The sequence below is a fragment of the Camelus bactrianus genome, chromosome X (genome assembly GCF_048773025.1).
Source record: "Camelus bactrianus isolate YW-2024 breed Bactrian camel chromosome X, ASM4877302v1, whole genome shotgun sequence".
Lineage (NCBI taxonomy): Eukaryota > Metazoa > Chordata > Mammalia > Artiodactyla > Camelidae > Camelus > Camelus bactrianus.
In genome coordinates, this window is record NC_133575.1 from 88417607 (window position 1) to 88442097 (window position 24491).

At 38.0% G+C, this 24491-nt stretch overlaps 1 long non-coding RNA gene across 4 annotated transcripts; it reads right to left on the bottom strand.

Moving 5' to 3' along the window:
• Positions 1 to 252: 252 nt before the first annotated feature.
• LOC123612083 (uncharacterized) lies at positions 253 to 23193 on the bottom strand. Of its 4 annotated transcripts, none has more exons than XR_006719249.2 (5): positions 22769 to 23190; positions 16194 to 18826; positions 15279 to 15454; positions 3828 to 3964; positions 253 to 1702 (listed from the first exon to the last, which is right to left on the bottom strand). It is a non-coding gene; the product is annotated as an uncharacterized LOC123612083 (long non-coding RNA). The 4 variants fall into 4 exon arrangements; XR_006719250.2 differs by having other exon boundaries at positions 16440 to 18826; positions 22769 to 23189; XR_012504630.1 differs by having other exon boundaries at positions 15279 to 18826; positions 22769 to 23193.
• Between the last annotated feature and the right edge of the window lie 1298 nt (positions 23194 to 24491).

Sequence of the window (24491 nt, forward strand, 5' to 3'; positions counted from 1 at the left end):
GCCTAGAGGAGTCCTTAGCTAGCAATCATTGCTAATATTAAGCACTTATTATCTAGTAAGCGCTGTGGTAAGTGCTTTTACATAGGGTGTCTCATTTGATCTCGACAGCAACCTTGTGTAATAGGTACTATGTTAACCTCTTTTCTATAATCGGAAGTACTGGAACATAGCTGTGACCAGCTTGCCCTAGATCTCAGTTTGTAAAAATACGAAAGCCGATGTCCACTTTCAGTCAGTCGGATCTCAGAGACCTTGACTTTTTAAAGTTTGTTGTTTAATGATGGTAAAAAATCCACATAAATAAAAATTTCCATGTTAATCATTTTAGGTGTACAGTTTAAGTGTTAAGTTTATTCACATTGTTGTGCAAAAGATCTCCAGAACTTTTTCCTCTTGCAAAACTGAAGCTCTACACCAATTAAACAAAAACTTCCCTTTCTCTTCCTCTGAGCCCCTATTAATCATCACTCTATTTTCAGTTTCTGTAAACTTGACCAGTTTAGATACCTCATATAGGTGTATTTCTACAGTGTGTCTTTTTTTGTGACTGGCTTATTTCATTCACTAAGTGTACTGTCTTCAAGGTTCATTCATGTTGTAGCATGTGACAGGATTTCCTTCCTTTTTAAAATTTAAAATTTTTTTTCATTTTTCAGTTTTATTAGGTAGAATTGTTACAATTTGACTGCACATATACAATGTATTAAATGTAAATACATATACACAATATACTGCACATATTTATAAAATTTACATATATGTACTGTTCATTGTTTCTAAGAATGTTTAGAGCTTTAGCTTTTAAACTTACATAGTTATCAAAGAAATAAAGCCAACCACAAAATAAGAATTAATTCAAAAAGATACATATACCCCGCTATTAACAGCAACATTATTTTTAATTGCCAAGACATGGAAGCATCGTAAGTGCACATCAACAGATGAATGGATAAAGAAGATGCAGCATATACACGTAATGGAATACAACTCACCCATAAGAAAGAAGGATATTGCCATTTGCAGTCCTTCATTCACTTTTTTTCCACTTCAAAAATCAGAATTTTATAACTGGCATAAACATTTCCATTGCATCAAAAAGAACAAAATACCTAGAAATAAATTTAACCAAGGAAGTTACCTACACTCTGAAAACTATAAAACATTGATGAAGGAAATTGAAGATGATACAAAGAAATGGAAAGATACCTTGTGCGCTTGGATTGGAAGAATCAACATTATCAGAATGGCCGTACTACCCAAAGCAATCTACAGATCCAATGCAACCCCTGTCAGAGTACTCACAACATTTTTCAAGGAACTAGAACAAACAATTCCAAAATTTATACGGAACCATAAAAGACCCCGAACTGCCAAAGCAATCTTTTGTAGGTCTTTTTTTCTCTCTCTTTCTTCTTTTTGTTCTCTTTTCTTATGGTTTGATGATTAGAGAAGTTCCTTTAACATTTGTTGTAAAGCTGGGATTTCCTTCCTTTTTAAAAAGGCTGAATAATATTCCACTGTATGTATGTCTTAATCTGTTAAGTTTACTCTAACAAAATACCATAGACTGGGTGGCTTGAACAACAGAAATTTATTTCTCACAGTTCTGGAGACTGGAAAGTCCAACATCAAGGTGCCAGTAGAGTTAGTCTCTGGTGAGGGCTCGCTTCCTGGTTCATAGATGGCCATCTTCTTGCTGTGTCTTTACATGGCAGAAGGGGAAAGGAAACTCTTTAGAGCTTCTTTTTAAAAAAAATTTTTTACTATTTTAAAAAAAATTTTGGGGGGAGATAATTAGGTTTGTATTTATTTATTTATTTATTTATTTATTTATTTATTTATTTATTTATTTATTTATTTATTTATTTTAATGGAAGTGCTGGGGATTGAACCCGGAACCTTGTGCATGCTAGGCATGCACTCTAATCCTGAGTTATACCCTCCCCTAGAATCTCTTATATAAGGGCAATGATCTTATTCGTAAGGGTGGAATCTCCCAAAGCCTCCACCTCCAAACACCATCACATTGGGAGTTAGGATTTAACAAAAGAATTTTGTGGGGACACATTCTGTCCATAGCAATGTATATACCACATTTTGTTTATTCACTTATCTGTTGATGGATGTTTGGCTTGCCTGCACCTCCTAGCTATTGTGAATAGTGCTATGAACAGATGTGTGAAAATATCTCTTCAAGACCCTGCTTTCAATCCTTTAGGATATATACTCAGAAGTAAGATTGTTAAATCATATAGTAGTTCTATTTTTAATTTTTTCAGGAGGCTCCATAATTTTTTTATAGTGGTCATAATATTTTATAACTCCACTAACAGTGCACAGAGTTCAGATTTCTCCACATCTTTGCCAATAAAGATTTTCTGGGTTTTTTAAAAAATAGCAGACATCAATAAGTGTGAGGTAATAGCTCATTGTGATTTTGATTTGCATCTCTCTGATAATTAGAAATGTTGAGCATCTTATTATATGCTCGTTCACTATTTGTATATCATAACTGGAGGAGTAGTCTATTCAGGACTTTTGCCCATTTTTTAAATTGGGTTATCTGATTTTTTTGTTTTTGAGTTGTTAAGAGTTAATTACATATTATGGATATTAACACCTTATCAGACATATGATTTGCAAATATTTTCTCCCATTCTATTGGTTACCTTTTCACTCTGTTTTGGTTGTGTCCTTTGATGTACAAAATTTGTTAAGTTTCATGTAGTCCCATTCGACTATTTTTGCTCTTAGCGTCATATCTAAGAAATCATTGGCAAATCCAAAGTCATGAAGATTTTCATTTATGTTTTATTCTAGAAGCTTTATAGTTTGGGGTCTTATATTTTGGTATTTAATCCATTTTTAATTAATTTTCATCTATAGCATAAGTGTACAACTTCATTCTTTTTCATGTAGATATTCAGTTTTCCAAATGCAGTTTGTTGAAGAAACTATTCTTTCCCCATTGAGTGGTCTTGGTACCCTTGTCAAAGATTATTTCACCATACACATGAGAATTTATTTCTAGGCTCTATTCCACCTGTCTCTATGCCTCTCATTATGTCAGTAACACACTGTTTTGATTGCTGTGGCTTTGTAATATGTTTCAAAATCAGGAAGTGTGAGGTCTCCTCTGTTCTTCTTTTTCAAAATTGTTTTGCTATTTGAGATCCTTTGAAATTCCATATGAATTTTAGGATAATTTTTTTCTGAAAAAAAATAGACAAATGGGACTACATCAAACTTAACAACTTTTGTACACCAAAGGACACAACCAACAGAGTGAAAAGGCAACCTATGGAATGGGAGAAATTATTTGCAAATCATATATCTGATAAGGGGTTGATAACTACAGTATATAATAAACTCCTTTGACTCCTTTTCTGCAAATTGCTATGGAGATTTTGATAAGGATTGTATTGAATCTGTTTATTGCTTTGGTTCTTGTCAAATGCTCTCTTTTGCTTACCATTTGCATCAGAGCCCTTACTTTTAGCCCCCCACATTGCACTGTCTCCCTTCAGGCGTCCTCTCATGGAGTGAGAGACTTGAGTTTCTTCTCAAAGTTAGGTGTGTACTACTAAGATATTTTACTAATTTTCCCATAAATTAGTGGGTTAAAGAGCAGGTAAGTTCTATAGTCTTCCAGGGGTCTGGCTTGCCCCCTCAGAGAAGGAGGTTTGTAGATTATCAAAGTCTTGCCTGTATATTCATAAAGCCATTTCTTTAAAACTTCCCACTGCTCATTTGTAACCACCTCTGACCAATGAGATGGTGCTTCAACAACTCAACTCCCTTTTCTAGGGGTCTCTGACATTGCTTACCACTAAAATAGAATGGAACTTAAAGGACTCTCAACCCTTTGAGCCTCCTATATCTCATCTTTTGCCAAGAGTGCTCTGTGACCTTAAAATCCAAAGTTGGCTGCAGTCAAGGCTGATGGAGGTCTTTGAAGTCTTTTCTGTGAGGGAAAATGAAAAGCATAAAATGAGGATTCTTGCTGGATCTGTAATCAACTTTTCTGAAACTCGGGTCCTCTGAACTAACATAACACCCTGCTTTCAGAGTGAACCTTATTGCCCATATCTGATTGCTTGGCTTTCAAGGCTGCTCTTGGGCCCTATATCTAGTGGGACCCTTCAAAGTAATCTTCTAAGAGCACTGCCCATAGGGAAGGCCCCTTACAAGCCAGGGCAGTGGCAAGAAAACCAGCTGCTGCAGCTATCAGTCTTCCAGTGACATTCACTTCCACTTTTATCCCCCATACCACAGCCAGCTTCAGTTCTCACTGACTTCCATCATTTGCAGAACAGCATCTTCCTGTAAATGCAAATATTCAGGTTGATCATAGCTGGCTTTTTGCCTTTGGCTCTTTGATAGAAATAAGGCTAATAATAGAGTTTTGTGTGAAAATAGAGAGCTGAATGACATCAAATAATCATGAGGCATCCTGCTGATTAATGGGCCAATTGTCCTGAAGGTCATCTGGTCTGAGCTTGGCTAGAAATCATTAAAATGTGGGTTGTTACACAAAGCAACAGCTGCCCCTTCAGAGCTTCCATTTTAGTCCAGAATAAGAGATGACAATCAAATTTTTGACTCACAGATGGACAGTACCTATAACTGAGGCTTACATCAGCTTTTCTTACGTTTCCCAAAAAGGCAGCTGATCTTTGATGTATATAACCTGATTTTTCCTTTGTGGGATTCCCACATGTCCAGTCTCCAGGTGCTTTTTTCCTATTCTAAGTAATTTCTGTAAAAATTGATCGTTTAATATATACAACAAAGTATAAAAAATGTAGAACATATACAAGTGGTAGAATTTATTGAACCACTCTGTATGAGCTCCTGGTTTTCCCCCTAGCTCTTCTGTCATTTATTTTGTTTTCTTCTTTTGGGCAAGGCTAGGGAATGCTTTCCAATGTTTCCCCTTGGGAATAAAGGAAGCCCTCAATAAAAACATTGTATCACTGAAAACAAACTATTGGCGGGCCTGCCACAAGAGACAAATGAGCAAAACATATCATTAAGAAATAAAAACATCTTTGGTAGCTTTCATTGTGGAAGCCCCCATAATTAGTGAGCTTTTAGTAGTGTGCAGTGTTTGTGCATGTCTGTTTTGTTTTTGTTTTCATTTTTGTTTTGCTCTTGCTCTATTACTTTATTTGTTTCCTTTTTTAGTGAGATGAAGCTATTGTTATCTTTTAATAAAAGATGACCACATCACTTTCGCTAAAGCAAACATTCAGGACAGATCAGAAAGGTTAAGAAACTTCCTCCCCAATAACTGCCTATTCTGGGCCCGCTGCTCACCCTGACCTTGGGTCTGGCCAATGAACCTCCTAATAGGGAGCTGACCTTCCCAGGAAGCCTTCTGTGTCTTGACGTTTGCCAGCTTTTTGGTTAATTTATTTCATTTACCCCCTTCCTTCCCACATACTCAGGAATCAATACTATGAGAGACTCCTCAAGCCTCTCGTGAGACATTGAAGTCATAAAGTTTTCTCTTCTAGGTCCTGGCATCACACAAAGAGAGTGGTGACCTTCATGTGTGTTCCCTGCAATCTACACTTTTGTTGTGGTTTTTTTTTTTTTAAGTTTTGAAATGTTTGTTTCCTTTTATTAAAAAAAAAAATATCTATTGTTTCCTTCGCCAGGTTGAACCCCTGTGGGTCCCAGAAACAAAAGAATTTCTCACCATTGTCTACCTATTCTTTAATCTTTAGGTCATAGCACACTGCACCCCCTGGGTCAGGCCAAGGGACTTTCCTTGGGGCAGACTTGGCACTCTTGGGGCTTGCAATTTAAATTATGAACTGGGAGGGCTCAGTGTGTTAGACTCCCCTGTTTTCATCCCTTTTTTGGCAAAGGGCTGGATTTCTTATCTTTAAAACAGAATAGTATCACGTAGTTAGCTAGAGCTGGTATGCAGCATGCGTTGGAGGGATTTCCTCATGAAGACCGAAACACTTCCTCATGGATGACTGTGCACTCTGCAGTCCCAATTGTTTTAATCAGAGCATTCTTCTCCCTTTGAACCCTAACTTCAAGTCTAGCCAATGGAACCTCTAAACAAGGAGTTTGCCTTTCTAGGAGGCTCTCTGTATTTGGATTTTTTTTTATTATTGACTAGAAGCCAGAATTTTGGTAAACCTCTTCCTTGTGCCCCCACAAAAATCAGTATTCTTACTCCATTATCCACTTAAGCCATAAAGTGTTATTCTAAGTGTCCTGGCCCACATAAAGGAATGGTGGCCTTCAAATGTTATCCCATGAAGGGATGCTAATAGTTACCACATTTTTTGACTGTTATACTTTTTTAAACATCTGTTTCAACATCAGGATCTCAGTTGTGTGGTTGTTCAAGATGAAACTGTTTGCCCTAAAAGGTTCTCCCTTGTCAATGTCTAACTATTCTGTTATTTCTATTTGGGGTTTTTTTTTTTGTTTTGTTTTGTTTTGTTTTACTTTTTTACTGAGATACAATTGATATACAATAAGTTACAGGTGTACAACACAGTGATTCACAATTTTTAAAGTTTATACTCCATTTATAGTAATTATAAATTATTGGCTATAATCCTCCTGTTGTACAATATATCCTTGTAGCTTGTTTTATATATAGTAGTCTGTACTTCTTAATCTCATCCCCTTTCTTTCCTCTAGCACCTTTCTTCTCCCCACTGGTAACCACTAGTTTTTTTGTACTTGCACTCCATCCACCACTGCAGGAATCAGTGATCCCTGATGAAGCCACAGAAGTGTGGTGGTTCTCAATCATTACCTATGAAACGGATACTTCTTGGTTGTCTTCACTTTTGGAAATTTGTCTTTGTTTTCTCGTATTTAGACAAGAGCCTTTAAGTCTTTAGACAGCCAAGACAAAAGCTTGGTGGGTCATCATGTAAGCTTAGAGGATCCCTGTCTAATGTCTCAAAGTTCTGTAATTAATTAACAATGATTTGCTGTCCCCATAGTGTCCCCAGAGTGACCCTCTAGCCGACAGCCTTCTCTTATTCTTCCTTCCTCTTTCTCTTGCTGTCAACTTGGATCATATTCGCAGCCTTGTCCCAGAAGAAATGCATGCGCATGCACACACACACACACACAGACACATACACACACACACACACACACACACAAAATGTGTCCTTAAGAAATCTGTAAGCCTCTCCCAGGCATGTAGGTATACAAGACTGAAAGGGGTGTATATGAGAGCCTTTTGGGGTGTTCTTTCCTGTGTGTAGGATGTGTGTGTGTAGCAGGGGGGTAGTTCATTGCTTTCTTCATTGTAAGTTCTTTTTCTTTTTCAGTATTGCCTCTTTAGAAATGTCCCCATGGGTATCTTCATTTTCTGTAATCTTAAAAGAGCAGCACATGCTGTCTTCTTTGGTCTGGCAAAGCTGACCTTCCACTGCCTTGAGACCATCTTACTCTTTATTTTCTCAATACCAGGCTTTTATTTCTAAGCTATTCCCCAAAACATTTAAAAAATGAAAACTTGTCTTAAAGAAACACTAACTCATTAAGATGCAGGTATAAATGACCGGAAAGTTTGAATGTCATAATTCCCAACCATCCCTCTACTTTTATGCTTTTTGCTTTCTTTTTAAATAAAAGATTGGTTTTTTTTCTAGCTTGCCTCTTTAGAGATACTCTCCAACAGAAACATATCTTGGCCCTCTCGGTCAAGCAGAGGTGACCTTCCTTTAGGAGGTATGAATGACTAGGATGGGGCCCTATGTCAGTCCCTTGCCTTTATTTTTCCCCCTGCTTTCTTCCTTTAATGGTAAAAGGAAGAAATTTCTATCTTGTAAGAAAGAAAATAGTTTTGTGGTTAACTAGAGAAAACGAAGCATCTTTTTCTAGTGGCTTCAAATTTTGCAGCCTTAAGTGTTTTAATCTGAGAATACTGCTTTCCAAACCATGAGTCAAATCAACACACCCTCTAAACTGAAAACTTGCCTTTGCAAAAAGCTGTTGGCATTTTAGCTCTCTAGTCACGAAAAGTGAGCTTTTTGCCTTACCCCTTTCTTTCTCACCCCAACCTACCACTAGCTTCCTGAAGCCACTTGAACTGTAAATCTTTTGTTCTATAACCAAGAACCACGCATAAGACTGGTAGCCTCCCTGAGTTACTTATTATCCATCTAAGAGACACTTTTCCTTCATCTTTTTTTTTCTTCACCTTTTAAAAATTGTTTTTCCATTTTTTTTGGTAGGGGGGCGGGTAATTAGGTTTATTTCTTTCTTTATTTATTCTCCGAGGAAAAAATACAAATGATCAATAAGCACATGAAAAAATGCTCAGTATCACTAATTACCAGAGAAATGCAAATGAAAACTACAATGAGGCATCACCTCACACCAGTCAGAATGTCCATGATTCAAAAGTCCATGAATGACAAATGCTGGAGAGGGTGTGGAGAAAGGGGAACCCTCCTACACTGTTGCTGGGAATGTTGTTTGGTGTAACCACTGTGGAAAACAGTGTGGAGATTCCTCAGAAGACTAGGAATAGACTTATCATATGACCCAGAAATCCCGCTCCTGGGCATATATCCAGAAGGAACCCTACTTCAGGATGACACCTGCACCCCAATGTTCATAGCAGCACTATTTATAAGAGCCAAGACGTGGAAACAGCCTAAATGTCCACCAACAGATGACTGGATGAAGAAGAAGTGGTATATTTATACAATAGAATACTATTCAGTCATAAAAATGACAACATAATGCCATCTGCAGCAACATGGATGTGCCCAGAAAATGTCATTCTGGGTGAAGTGGGCCACAAGGAGAGAGAAAAGTACCATATGAGATTGCTCATATGTGGAATCTAAAAAAAACATAAATACAAAACAGAAACAGACTTACAGACATAGAATACAAACTTGTGGTTGCCAAGGGGGCCGGGGTTGGGAAGGGACAGACTGGGATTTCAAAATGTAGAACAGATAAACAAGATTATACTGTATAGCACAGAGAAATATATACAAGATCTTATGGTAGGTCACAGAGAAAAAAAGTGTGACAATGAATATATATATGTTCATGTATAACTGAAAAATTGTGCTCTACACTGAAATTTGACACAACATTGTAAAATGATTATAAATCAATAAAAAATGTTTAAAAAATCTTTTTTCCTTTTTTTTTTTTTTTTTTTGGTGAGGGGTAATTAGGTTTATTTATTTATTTATTTAATGGAGGTACAGGAGATTGAACCCAGGACCTCATGCATGCTAAGCATGCGCTCTACCACTTGAGCTGTACCCTACCCCTGTTTTTCCATTTTTTAAAGTCTTTGGAACTTACTTTTGTCTTCTACTTTTATTTAAAAAATAGCCCCTAAGTTATATAGTCAACCAAGGTGAACCCATATGGGTCTTGAAAGCTAGAGATGCTGTCACCAACATGTACCTGTTACATAGTATTTAAATAACAGCTTTTAAAATTTTTAGATTTTTTAAAATTTATTTTTATTTTTTCTTCTATTTCATCAATAGCCCATTAAATAGTCTGTGAAGTGATGAGCTGTGGGTTCTGAAATCTTGGAGGTACAGTCACCAACGTCTGCTTATTTTGTCCTCTTTAAATAACAGTGCACCCTGTCCCTGGGTCAGGCTACCTGACCCTCCTCTGGACAGCCTTTACACCCCTAGGCCTCCTACTTAGAAGGCACCAACCATAGAGGAAGTAAAAATATTTCCCCAGAAAACTTTCCAAGAAGTCAATCACATGGAGGTATAAATGGCCGAAAGGACTCAACGTGGTAGCCCAGTTTTTCATTTATTTCCCTCTTGATTTCAGTGAGAGGAGGGAATTGGTTTATTTTAACAAAACACAGTATCCTGTAGTTAGGTAGTGCAAACGTGCCGTGTATAAATGAGCCTTAGATATTTCCTCACTGATCACTACATATTATTTAGTCATAAATATTTTAGTGCTAGTAATCTTAACTCCCCAAATTTGATTCTTCCTAATAAAACAATGAACAGCAATCTTGCATTCTTGGGCTCTTTTCACTTTTTTTTCCACAATATGTCAATTTCTGGTGTATAATATAATGCTTCAGTCATACATGAACATACATATATTCATTTTCATATTCTTTTCCATTATAGGTTATTACAAGATATTGAATATAGTTCCCTGTGCTCTACAGAAAAACTTGTTTATCTATTTTATATATAGTAGCTAGTATCTGAAAATCTCAGACTCCCAATTTATCCTTCCCACCCCTTCCCCGCCCTTTGGTAGCCATGAGTTTGTTTTCTATGTCTGTGAGTCTGTTTCTGTTCTGTAAGTAAGTTTGTTTGTCTTTTTTTTTTTAAGATTTCACATATAAGTGACATCATATGGTATTTTTCTTTCTCTTTCTCTTTTCTTGTGTTTCTCAGACTAGATTCTCTCCATTGATTTGTCTTCAAGTTTGCTGATTCTTTCCTCTGAATGCTGAAATATGCCCCTCTATTGAATTTTTCATTTCTGTTATTGTACTTTTCAACTCAGTAATTTCTATTTGGTTCTTTTTTGTGACCTCTGTCTCTATTGATATTCTTTATTTGGTGAGACACCAATCTCAGGCTTTCATTTAGTTCTTTTAGACATGATTTCCTTTAGTTCTTTGAACACATTTATCATAGCTGATTTAAAAAGATTGTCTAGCAAATACAAAATCCGGGCTTCATCAAAGACTTTCTATTGATTACTTTTTTTTCAATGCCTGGTCATACTTTGTTTCTCACGTTTTTGTCATCGTTGAAAGTGGATATTTTAAATAACACAATGCAGCAACCCTGGAAATCACATCCTCTCCCCTGCACAGAATTTTTTGTTGTTGTTGCTGCTTTTTGTTGCAGTTCTTGTTTTTTGTTTGTTTATTGACTTTTCTAAATTAGTTCTTTAAAGTCTGTATTCTTTGTTATGTGTTGCCACTGAGGTATCTGCTCATTTAGCTTAGTGGCCAGCTAATAATTGAACAGCAATTTCCTCAAATTCCTGGAACCAAAAAAAATCTCCCCCCTTTTTTTTTTTTTTTTTTTTTTGCCAAGGGGCTCTATGTGTATGCTAGATAGTGCCTCAATCTTCAGCCAGGCAATTTAAAATTCTGCCTTAGTTTTCCCTTCCTGCTTGCAAAGATCCTTCCAGGTCAGCCAGAGGTGAGGGCTTTGGACTTTTTCAGATCTTTGATGAGCTGCACACAGCCTGGGCATGTATGTGCCCGTCTAGACTCTAGGGATATATCAGAGATTTTCAAAGTTTATTTGGACAACTCATTCTCCAGCTTTTCATTTTAAGTTTTTGGTGAGCCTATTTTTTAAAAAATTTTTTTGCCCCAACTGTTATCCACTATTTAAGGTAATCCCAAAGTTAAACAATGCCTGTAAATATTTTTGACAAATACCCCCAACAAAAAGATTTTTAGCACTATGAGCTCTGGGTACATCCTTGCAAGTAGGGGCATTCCAAGATCAGTGAAATAATAGCAGTTCTCTGGGTGTGAGGCTTTTAAGGAGTTCCCAAACTGTCCTGCTCCCTCCAGTGCCACCATCTTCTTGGTTTTTATTGTGATTATGAACTACTGGTTTTGAAGACTACCACAGAGCTGGAAAGGATGGGATGTAAATAAAAGGGATTTAAACACCACAAGCTCACTGTTCTAATCAAGATTCAGACTTATTTTTTCTTGAATAAACATTTCCAAAATTGCCATTAGCCTTTTGTTAATTTCTGGAGCTCAAAAAGTTGATTCTGACACCTTTTACCTATTTTCTCATGGCTTTTATGGAGGAGGGAATATTCAAACGTCCTTTGCTATTTTGGCCAACATTCGCCTCTTATTTAGTTTTCACAGTTATTTTTTCACTAGTTTGTTTCTTCAATTTGGACTGCAGCGTGTGTCATGGGATCAGTCAAGGTGATGGATCCCCTGTGGATCCTGTAAAGTCAGAGACTTCTTTTCCATTATCTGTCCTAGTGGGTCCTGTAAAGTCAGAGACTTCTTTTCCATTATCTGTCCTATTACACCCTTGGTCAAGACAACTGACTCCCTTCCTGGCAGCCTTCACACTCTTGGGCTGCCTAATTAAGAAGATCTCACCTTAAGTGCAAAAAAATCATGGATCCTCAGGGAACTAACTAGTCATTGACAAGGCACCATGTGTGACTGGGAGGGATCCATGTGGAAGCTTGTTTTTATTTTCCTCTTTTTTGTGGTAAGTGGAAACAATTCCTATTGTTTAACAGAGAATAATGTCTTTTAGTTACTTAGACCGAACACCCAGCATGCTTCATTAAAAAGTTTAAGTGTTTTATCACTGATAGTTCACTGCTGTATGTGCATTCTGCAGACTTGTTCCAGTGTCTTGACATACTCATTCTATTGAATCCTTGTCCCACTTGTCCTTCTGGTTCAATGTGTGCTAAATTTTTCTTCTACCTATGGGTCTCTCAGGCCTGTACTGATCTCCTTCTGTTAATCTATAGTTTGTTTCTAGTATCTGTGCTTAGGACCAAATGACAACCATAAAGACCTAGGAAATGAAGCACATTACCACTATATATGACTGGGGTGGGACTGCCTACGGTATGTCAAAGCATTTAAAAATTAATTTACTAGATTTATTTTTCTTGGTAGACTTTTCTTTTCTCTAGCACCACCTAAAATCACATGGTCACCCAGGGTGGCGACTACCTGACCAATGTCTCCCTGTGCTGTGATCTTTTCATGACAGAGCCCCCCAGCCCCTCGTCCAGCTGACCCCTCTCTGGACAGCCTCCTCAGCTCTTAAAGCAAGGCCTGCAGAAAATCTCAGGGGCTCAAGGGAGAATTTTGAGTACCATTTCACTAGGAAGACCCACACCTGGGCTGGCTCCTGGTGCCACACAGGTACTAATGGTCAAGGCCAAGGCATCAGAAGCTTCTGTGAACTGAGACAGAATCTGGAGCCTCTCTGAACCTTTCACATCACGTGCCTGCTCCTCCTCCCATTGCCCAAATCTGTAGTACTTCTTCAGGGATGCACAGATCAGACCCTTCCTAGGACCAGATCTGCAATGAATGCCTAGGCTGGAAGGAGTTCTCATTCAGAAGGCAGCAGGACTTCCACACCTGCCTGGCACAGATGTAGATCTGTCAAGAGGACTGACTCTCACAGGAAGAGCAGCCAAGGGCCATGTTCAGTGGGGATATGTCTCTTAGGCACCTGGGATCCCCACCCCTCTGACCAAGGAGGCCCACCTGTCCAGTGGACCTGGCACATTGTAGTGGGAGAATAAGAAAGGAATTGATCCATAACAGGTCTAGAAAAAGATGACGTTCAGGGGAAAACACACAGAGTCAAGAGATGGGACAGAGTCATCATCCATCATGCTAGGAGAGCCCCATCTGCTCTGTGCCCGTGTGGGGAACAAAGTGATGCGGAATGCAAAGGAAAACCACAAACACACTGGGGACAGGCTGTCTGTGACCAGGCTCTGCTCCTACTGGGCCAACGACCTGCATCTCTCCTTTTAAAGGCCTGTCTTTCTTGCTCGAATTCTCACTCTCTGGTGCTGGATCTGAATGAACTCAGTCTCGCTGTTAGGTTTCTTTCCATAACGCTACCCATTGAAGTCAGACCATGTTTGCCCAGCTTCCCAGGTGGAATGCGTGTGGTCCATCAATTCCACTCTATACAGGGTAGGAAATAACAAAATCCTGCCTGCTCCCACTGGTGTCTCCTGGTGTGTCCAAGGTAGAAGGGGAAGCCTTAAAACTTTGGGCTTCCTAACTACAAGTACCCTGCTTCAAGAGAAAAAAAAATCATTGTCTCAGATAACTAAATATCAGCCACATGAAGATAGAAATAAAAGGGAAGCTCCCCTATGGTAACCTGTTTTTCCTTCTTTTTGTAGTGAGAGGAAAGAATTCCTATATTTAAAAAAGAATAGTGTCTTATAGTTAGTTAAAGCATGTACCTGTATGCATTAAGTCATTTTAGAGACTCCCTCCTGCTGGCTGAATATTCTTCAACCTTAATTTGTATAATATGCCTAACTGTGTGACCTTGGGCAAGTCACTGTCCCACTCATTTTCCTCATCAGTGAAGTGGACATTCTAGGCTGGAGAAGTGAATTTTAAATTTTGTTGAGTATGATCTACATAAGAAATACATTTTACAAGGAGACCAGATTTCTTGTCCAGAAGTCTGAAATATCTCTTTGCAGACCAGTATTCACCATTACTTATGGGGGAGAGACTCTGATAGCTTTTGTTTTACTTGCTGTTTTTAAAAATATTGCTTGTTGTGACCCACGAAACTGATTTTATATTCCAGTAAGGATGGCGACTGGTGGTTTAAAGAACATACAACTGTAGAGTCTTTAAGATATTTTTTCTGCTCTAACGTTCTAAAAATCAAACGTATGTATTAGAAACATGGCAAAACAAAATGATGCTCATCCACAGCCTCAGTCGTACTTGACCTTCCTCCGCTTGCCAGCAGTTATCAAATAAAAGTCAGATTTTCTGCATCTCCAGGCAACAAGGTCATCTAGACACTTGCCAAGGCTTAATCCTCCCACCACCATGCACACACAACAGCCATTAGCCCATGGCACTTAGCATCTCTAAATCCCAGCATCCTCATCTGTAAAAGGAGAATGATAATGCAGACCTTACAGTTTGTGATGACAGTAAATGAGATCTCAAAGCTACAGTTAGAGTCTTTGCTTTTGTTTCTATGTATCTTCCTGGGACCTAGAACATAAGTCTCACAAAAACAGAAATTTCTGTCCTTTGTTCACAGATGGATTGCAAAGAGCCTGGCACATATGTGCTCAATAAATGTACTGAATGAATGACCTAAAAAATGAGTAACTAAACCAAAGATTCAATTCAATTTGGACTTAATTGAATGCATATGTTTCTGTGATTTTATTGCCCCTGGAATCCACAGAAATGATCTACCTCAAGTCCAAAGTATACACTAGAAGTCACTCTTTAATTCTACTTCCTACTTCACATTATATGTTGTCCTCACTTACCAGAGTGCTATATATAATATATGTAAGAAACACACACGTTGCCAGTGTCATGCTACTTCAAAATTTAGCTTCTCTGTAAAATGTAGGATTGCAAAGTCTATCCCTTTGTCAACTCAATCATTTGTTTGAAATTTAAAGTTCTAACAACATAGATCTCCCCAGAGATGAGTCAACCTAATAATCAAAATGCATACCTAAGTAACTGACTAAGTAAATAAAATAAAAAGCCAAGTAAATACCTTCTCAAAAATGTGTAAGAAGCATCATCCTCTCCCATTTTCTACTTATTCCATTGTCCCAGATCAAGAGATAGTAACATGTTGCAGTCTAGGATAAACTCACGAGCCCCTCTGAGGTTGAATTACTGCCATACCAAATCTCTCATGATTCCATTCCATCAATAGCTTATAATAACCTATAATGAAAAAGAATATATACATGTATAACTGAATCACTATACACCAGAAATGAACACAACATTGTAAATCTAAATCAATTATACTTCAATTTTTAAAAAAATTTTAAAAAAATAGAAAAAGAGAAAAAGTTACAGTTAAACATTAGGAGACAAAAATGTTACTCTGTGCCTACACCATAAGAGTCAGAATACACAACAGTAACCAAGAACTGAATGTGACCATAGCAAAAGCTTAATTTAGGTGCCCACTCCCCCATAGAAAACATTTCCCAGACAAAAGCAGTGCACCCAATATCCAATACCCTTTTCATAATCTAGACTTCTGTTGCCAGCATAGACCATGGAAAATATTCAGGCATGATCAGGGTTGAAATAGAAAAATGGTCAGATAGGATGATTCTTAGAAAAAGTGTTGCCTTACATTGGCCAACCAAGAAGAGAAAGCACCCAAGAACTAGTGTAAGACTCTGGTTTTAGCTTAAAATATATTCAAGTATTAAATTAGATATTATGCATCTTTTAACAAGACACTCCTCCCAACTTGGTGACTCTATAATAGAAAACATCCATAGCATTACTGTGCACATCGCTCAAAGGTAGAGCGCATAGATTTTCCTTTGGAGTTCTAAAGTATTCATAAGGACTGATCATTTAACCTATGAGGGGCCTGTCCTAAGGATCAGAATGCATCTGTTTCTCTGAATGTTAGTGGAAAGTACTTTTGTGTATGTATTACCTTCAAAAATATCTTCAAATCATGGAAAGAGCATAAATTGGTCACTATAGAAAGTGTTACAGGTGCACAGGAAACAGAAATCTAGAATAAGTCATCATCCTCATGAAGATCCAATTCAATTAGACTTTACTGAGTATAGAGCATTGTGAAAACGCAGAGAAAAAGAGACAATGATCCGGCTGGTAGCTCTGTCAAGATCTCTAGTTAGATGATTGTAACTGAAGTTATCTCAAGTGTCTTCTTTACCAAGTTTGGACTTCCAGATGATTACAGCTCATCAATTTCCATTGTCCAGAGTCCAGTGGACAAGCACTATAGAAAAAAAAATTACTACCAGGGCCTTGGCCTCACCCTGAGTGCTGTGACCATTGTCACATGTGTGACACACAGAGACAGTCCTAGTGTGGGGTTTTCCAGTTGAATGGTATGCAAAGGGCTCCCTTGAAACTCTGGTTTGCTTCCTCTGGCCTTGCTCCAAAAACTGAGGGGGCTATCCAAAGGAGAATCAGTCAGCTGAGCCCAAGGGTTGCAGGGCACTGTCATTAAAAGATTGCAGGTAGACATTGGTCAGGGAGTCTCCACCCTGGCTTGCTATGCAACTTCAGGTGATGCTAGAGAAAAAGAAAGTCTATCAATCAATCAATCAATCAATCAGTCAATAAGATGGTCCCCTTACATTTGAGAAAATACACCTCTTCACACTGTCTCCTCTCTGAGTGGTTTTTCAGACACCCCTGTCTTCTTGCAAAATTTCAAACATTTGCAGTATTGCCACATACAAACATACGCCCAAGTCATTGGCTCTTACCCATAAGGTCTGCTACATGTATTTCAAATCTTTTCATTCCCACATTTTCTAGGAACTATGTGCTTCATAGCATCTGAAAGCCAAACTAAGCATGATCTCCACTTAGTAACACAGTCCCCTAATGAGCAGTATTGCCTACTGTAGTCACCTGCTATTTTCAAAGCACTCTATTGCCTGTATTCTCCACAGTGCCAACCTCCTGCCTTTCTTTACTATCCCCTAGCAAGGTGTTTTTAATCTTGGGCCATGAGCCCTTGCTTTCTCCCCTGGAATTCTACCTTAACAACTGACTTATTTACACTAATTAGCGACTAGATCAATGAGAGAAACTTAAGCACGTAGTCTTGGTCTGTCCTATTATACAATGACTAAAATGCTTCCTTATTTTGTTATTCTCATCATCTCTGACCAGCACTCCTCTTGGGGTAGTCCCACAGTGCTATCCATCCCAGATCACATTAAGCACACCTATATTTCAGGATGCTGGAGAGTGTGCCGTGGAAGAGGACTGTTCCTAAAACAACAGGTAAGAGTAAGGGAAGTACATGCACTTTGGCTATACCCAGGGGGAAGACTGACACTTACTGGTGAAGATTTACAGATTTATAAATGGGACTTCTTTGTCATAATTTCAGTTGAAAATCCTAAAGCTGAGGATAGGAAGAGTACACTACCTCTCCACATATACAAATTCGTTAAAAAGCATCAGGCAGCTGCTAGATACCCATTCAAGGCTTTCTAAGAGTATTTAAAATGCTCCTGTGAACCTCATCCTACCCCCACCCCAGCTGAGCTAGACGGGAGAAGTATGTTGAATTAAATTAACTCATAGAGGTTGTGAATGGTGGGGTGACTGGGTTTTTTCCCACAGTCTGGATAGTTCCCTGAGCTAAGAGGGGAAAAGGAAAGCATGAAGTATGTGGATAACAACAACAAAGGCCTGCATCCTGATTCTTGGCAGTGTGGATAGTGAGGTCTCATGACTCCAGAAAGGAAATGGCTATGGGATGTGTGTCTAAGATAGGGCCGTAAGGAATCTCATAAAATATATCAATGTCCCAATAGAAAGATTACCATGTCCCAAGGAGGGGCTGAACAGCAGCTTCCTGCTGGGCCCTATAAGTCATCAGACAGGGACAGCAGCAACAAGGCTGTGGCAACTTGTGTGAACTACTTTTCTTTCTTCTCAATGCTTTAGTATCGTGTAAGCTCTCACCGGAAGGAGTGTCAATCACTCAGGCTGATTATTGGGTGGGGTTAGACTCTTAATAAAGACAGCACACTTTTTACTGGGGTTAATGGGAAAGAGAAGACTGTAGCAGGGGCTCCAGGTGTCATTGGAGCATTATCAGGATAACGGTGGGGGAGGAGGCACTGGAAAGGATATTATGCTAGGATCTAAGGATTCTTCTGGGAAAGAATCATATGGGAAGATGAACAAATCTGATTCAATGAAAATAAATTAGTATTTAAGGATGAGAGGAAGTAGATTTTAAGTATAGCATGGTGTATATCAGATTGTATTTTAGGCCAGGCCTCAGAGACTTAAGTCTGGAACTTCTAGCAAGGAGGCTGCAATGGACAGAGTAAATCTCCAAAGGACATTGAAAACCAAAGAATCAGCAGAATGGGTGCCAACAGCTTTGGCAGCGTTGCCTCTGATACAGTGTCAGTACTCTCAGTGCGGGCATCTGCGGCATTGTCACAACGAGGGATGCAGCATCTGCAACGTCGCCTTGGTCCAACAAAGAGTTCAGGCACTGGTGTTCCTGGTGAACACATCAGCATCCTACAGCCATCTGTGGACAGTAGCAGCAAAAGACACCTTAAAAATAGAGAGGAACAGAAATTGGTTGAGATCCTTTAGAAGCAGATTGTTGCAAACTGGGCAAATTTGTCAAGAAGCTGACTTCACGGTCCTGTTTGGCTGACGGCAGTGCATTCCAACTCCATTTCACCATCCTCGTTAAGGCCAGCAAGAAATGACTACTGCCTGGACAATTGCAAGGGAGGGGATCAAGAAAGAAGAAAGGACTTCGTAGTAACAGAATGAACAAGAGTGGGTAGCTGGAAGTAATAAAACTTCATGTGAGATTCTAAAGTTGACTGCAGAATTCCTTTGGCTATATGGATAAGATTTGATGTGTAGCTCCCTCCTCCCTCCTCCGCTGTTCAAGGCACGATCATGTGGACATAAATATTTTTATCTGAGAACACATCAGTATCTTAACTCCTTACATTGCTCTTATTTAACAGGCACCTAGGGGAAAGCGGCAAAGAAAGCCAATCAATCAATAAGCATCAGTGGTGTCAGATATAGCAAGAGGAACACCGGGAAACTTCAAGGAGAATAAAATGGTATTTGACCAAGGTGCCCTTTTACCACTTCTATGAGGAAAAGAGGGACCTATAAAACAATACACTTTTCTAACATTACACATTTGTCTATTATCACCTTAAGCTGAGAGTAAACATAGAAAATACCCAGAAACTGAAGGATTTCCACTTAAGAAAGGTAGTCTGTGAACAAAGATCGACTTTGCTCATTTTTTTAGTGAGTGATACTTTCAGTGCCACAGACCCAAAATTTAGTAGAAATAATGTTATTGAGACATCTGAAACCAGCCCATGTGACTGACAAATAGGAATTTCCAACAAAAGGATTCTCACTCCCAGGTACTGTTTTCAGTGATATTATTACTGCATAACAAAAAGTCCATATGGGACTATTTTTATGGCCTGGCTGATAACATACAGATATGGAATTTTTTTTTTCAAACCAAAAATTGGGACAGATGGTTTATCAAGATTTTCTTTTCTGATTTGCTAGTGTATTATGAATATTCTAAAAAATGAATAAGAATTAACCCCCATTTAGTCAGACATTTGCATTCCCTTTATTTGAAATAAAATAGTAATAAATTGAAGCTGTTCCAGAAATACCTGCATGTATTTTTTTCACTTATTTGTGCAGTTAATATGTTGGTAACTATTTCAGCTATACTTCAAGTATAGAATCCCTCAACCCCTTGCCCTTCTATGCCACCTGCCTTTCCACCATAACCAAACATCTGTTTCGTTTGTATCTGCTGAGTTCTGCAATACAAAATTGGCTCCACTACAAATATATGCCATTTAATCTGAATTCAGCCTTAAGTACCCATTGGCAATTCTTTATTTGTTCATCCCTATGTTGAAGCCCCTCAAGCAGCTGTTCAAAATTGTTCCACTTTTGATAGGCTCTCAACCCTCAAAGAAGAACATCAAAGGAAGGAAACAGAACAATTTCAAAAAAGAATAATTCATGAAAATCCTATCTGAAATAGGATTTTAAACTGCATATTTTAAAAGAAAATTGACCCATCCAAAGCAACAGAGACACATTCTAGTAAAATTATTGGAATTAAGGGAGAAAAAAGTCAGTGAAAGGACAAAATCACTCATAAAGGAGAGAAAGCTGATTATTGGCAGACTTTGACAACAAATCATTATGCCAGCAGGAAAAAGAATAGCATATTTAATAGACTCAAGGAAAGAAAAAGTGAGCCAAAGATTTTAGACTCAGCCTGATTCTCAAATAAAAAAGCTACAAATTTATCTACATGTGAGAATTCAAGGAATATTGTTCCCACAATTTCCTCCTTATTGTAGAGAATGAGTTTCTAACAACCAAAACATCCAGACACATCATCAACCTGAAGACTGATGGCATTGATCATTAGTGGCAGCTAACATGACAGAAATGAGAGGCCAAACATGGTGTGCCTTCAGACAGAACACACTACCACCTATGAGGATAAAAGAAAAAAAAAAATCGGATCCGTCCTGTAGAACGAACTACTAATTTACAGGAAATTCAGGACTGAGCAATGTATTAAACTGTAACAGAGGATGTCATCAAGTGAAATCAAGACTGTGGGAAACTCTAGAGGCCAAAGGCACCATTTCTTCAACAAATAAACTACAGAGGGGAAAAAAAAAAGGATAGTCTCGAAATTAAAAGAGATATATGGGGGAGGGGAAGTATAACTAACAGTGCTTAGGACCAAACATTTGGGTGACGAACTTATAAAGAAAATAAAGAAGTGATTACTATAAAGGTCAGAACTGTGATTACTTTTGAAGAGAGGGAAGGGGTTGTGAATAGGGTAGGTAGATGGCAAAATTCTACATTTTTAAACTAGGTGGTGGTTACAAGGCTGATTATCTCATAAAACCTGGTTGACCTATATATTTGTTTTATGGAGTTTTTTATATCTGTTAGATTTACAATAAAAATATTTTTAAAAATATACTATATTTTGCTTCATATAATCTTTTCATATTACAGCAGTGAAGCATTACTATCTAGCCCCAAATGCACATAATTTTACATATTGGGGAAGGTCAAGAATGGTCTAGTTGCTTAGGAGATAAAGAACAACATTAGGTTTACCTAGAGTTCTGCAGCAAAAGAGGAGGAAGGGAATGGGGAGGGGAGGAGGAGGAAGAGAAGGAGGAGGGAGAGAAGAGAAAAAGGAAAGGAAGGAAGGAAGGAAGGAAGGAAGGAAGGAAGGACGAACGAACAAGGGAGAGACAGGGAGAGGGGGGCAGTAAAGGACACAGGAGGAGGGAAAGGAAAAAGTACAGGAAGAGCATATTCCTCTGCTCTTGTCTATGAGAAATTTCATCATTTTCATCATTTCTGTGGTAACTGGAGTTTCCTCATGTTTACAATAAACAGAGAACTGTTTAAGAAAAGAGTATGCGCAAAGACTTAGCCAAATACTGGCAGTCAACACAATTGCCTCCAGAAGACAAAAGCTAACACGATCAACGATTGTGTCTGGAAATTTTATAATATCTTACTAGACTTTAAGTGCAATGCTATAGCTATACTTTAAAGTTCAACCATATGGGTAACAGAAGGAGAATGTACCTGGAAGTAAATTTGGGCTAGCCCCAGCTACGCTTTAAATTATATCACTTAAAACTTTGAGCCTGTCTCCTCAGAAGATGAGTAATACCAAGATTTTCTTGAAGCTCTGTATGTCTAAATCTTTAACAAATTGATTTTGAGTAGTATTATCCTTGTATGAAGTTAGAAGATAAAGCTTAAAAGCTTTTCACCACAAAGTTAACTATAGTTGAAAATGCTTTAAGAGAAATGAAGTTAAGATACATTAGCACTTTAAGAAATACTTTTAAATATAAACTTTAGCTAAATATTTAATCACTGGTATTCTAAGGAGCTGCTATTTCTGATCTTGTTTTTCTAGCATAGTTTTTGAGATATGAGATATTGTTTTCTAAAGAGCCGGAAAAGCATTGACTTGCTATATAATGAGATACCTAAGAAGTCGGGGATAGGGTGGGGAGGAGAAGTGTGTTAAACCAGAATTCTGTTTCAGATATGTTTCAGGGCCAGATTTTAACCCTTATCTTAACCTCTGGAAATAATGTTTACATTCAAACTATGATTAGCATTGTCATTTCTAGAAAATTATTGAATGCAAAAATACTTTCTAATAAGAAAAACATCTCTGGTTTGAAAATCCTTATTAACCACTAATTGGCATTAATAGTCTCCCAAACCCATCTTCCTACACCATCAGAAAAGTCTAGAGTATTGCATAACTGACCTCATTCTGAATACCCTCCTTCAGTTCATTGCAACTACTGTTTCATGGTAGCATACCACTCAGAACAACGAAACGCAATTCCTAACCCCCACCAATTGCTCACTAAAATTATTATAATAAATCCAACTTCCTTTTTGATGTCTTACCCATTTGGAGAAAACCCTCAGCTTTCAATTCAGGTTCTGATCCTTCCGTTGCTGGTCTTAACTGGGAATGGGGTTAGAGGGTTCTGCCTCTCACTGGCACTTCTCTCGAGTCCAGTGGTCCAGTCATCAGAATCTCTGCCTCTATGTTGCTGATCTTGCAGATTGCGGTCGGCTGGCCACTATCTACACAGATGTCTACTCACTTGAAGACCTGATCAGTGATTCTGGACTACTTGGAATTCTTTGCCCTCTCCAGGTTGCCCACGTTCCTTTCGACTGTAAGATTTCTGGCTGTTTGTCCATAATCAAAATTCCCTGGCTATGCAGTTGCCCAATTTCCTTTCCTTTCCTTTAAGAAAGCAGATTTGCTTTCTATTGTACTTGGAATTTCCTATCCGTTGACAGATTTCTTGTCCGCTACCCTCGTAGCTGGAGTTTCCTGCCCACTTTAGCTGTCCATTTTCTTTTCCACTATGACCCAGTATAGCTTAATGTCACAATTCAGAGTTTACTCTGTGACAAGACTTCCACCACTTCTGTAATAGTTTTCTTCAAATACACTCTAGTATTTTCCTCATACTAGGAGACTTTTTCATGCTCTTAGCTATTTTTCTTCACCAAAATTACACTTGGGGACAAAAACCAATGCCAGTCACATCCACAAAGTCTTTTCAATAAACAAGCAGTATATAATACAGTGTATCTAGCCATGTATTTGCCTCCCTCTTTCTTCAGATACACATTTACTTATGTGGATCAGACAACACTAATTAGTCTAGAAACAAACATCACTGTAATTTATTTGGAATGATACTTTTTCCTTTCTTCCTCCAAATCATCATTTACTTATACTGATCAAGCCTCATGACTAACTTGCCCAGGATCCTGTATCACTGGAATTAATTTTGGAATTGTCATTTGTTTCTCTTCTCTTTTAGAGAAGCATTTACTTATAAGGACTGAAAAAACCAAATACTAGCCTAGAAACACATATAACTTTATGTAATTTGGGATATGGCTTTTTTCTTTTCCCTCCTCAGTGAAGGGATTACTTATATGAATTAGACCTCACAAGTACAGGCACATTTTAGAGATATTGCGAATTCAGTTCTAGACTGTCACAATAAAGCAAATATCACAAAAAAGTGAGTCACACCAATTTTTTTGGTTGCCCAGTGTATATAAAAGTTATGTTTATACTATACTGAAGTTTATTAGGTGTGCAATAGCATTATGTCTAAAAATGTGCACACCTTAATTAAAAATACTTTATTGCTAAGAAATATTAACCATCGTTTGAACCTTCAGTGAGTTTAAAATCATTTTGCTGGTGGAGGATCTTGCCTGGATGTTGATGACTACTGACTGATAAGGGTGCTGGTTGCTGAAGGTTGAGGTGGCTGTGGCCATTTCTTAAAGTAAGACAGCACTAAAATTGCATAAAAAAGACTAAAATGCCTAGGAACAAACTTTAAAAAGAGGCAAAAGTCCTATATTCTAAAAACTATAAAGCATTGGAAATGAATCTGAAAAAGATACAAAAAAATAAAAATATATCCTGTGTTCTTGGGTTGGAAGAATTAATATTATTAAAAATGTCCATATTACCCAAAGCAATCTACAAATTTAAAGCAATCACTATCAAAATACCCATTACATTTTCCACAGAACTAGAATAATGCCAAAATTTATACGGAACATAAAAAGATCCAAATAGCCAAAG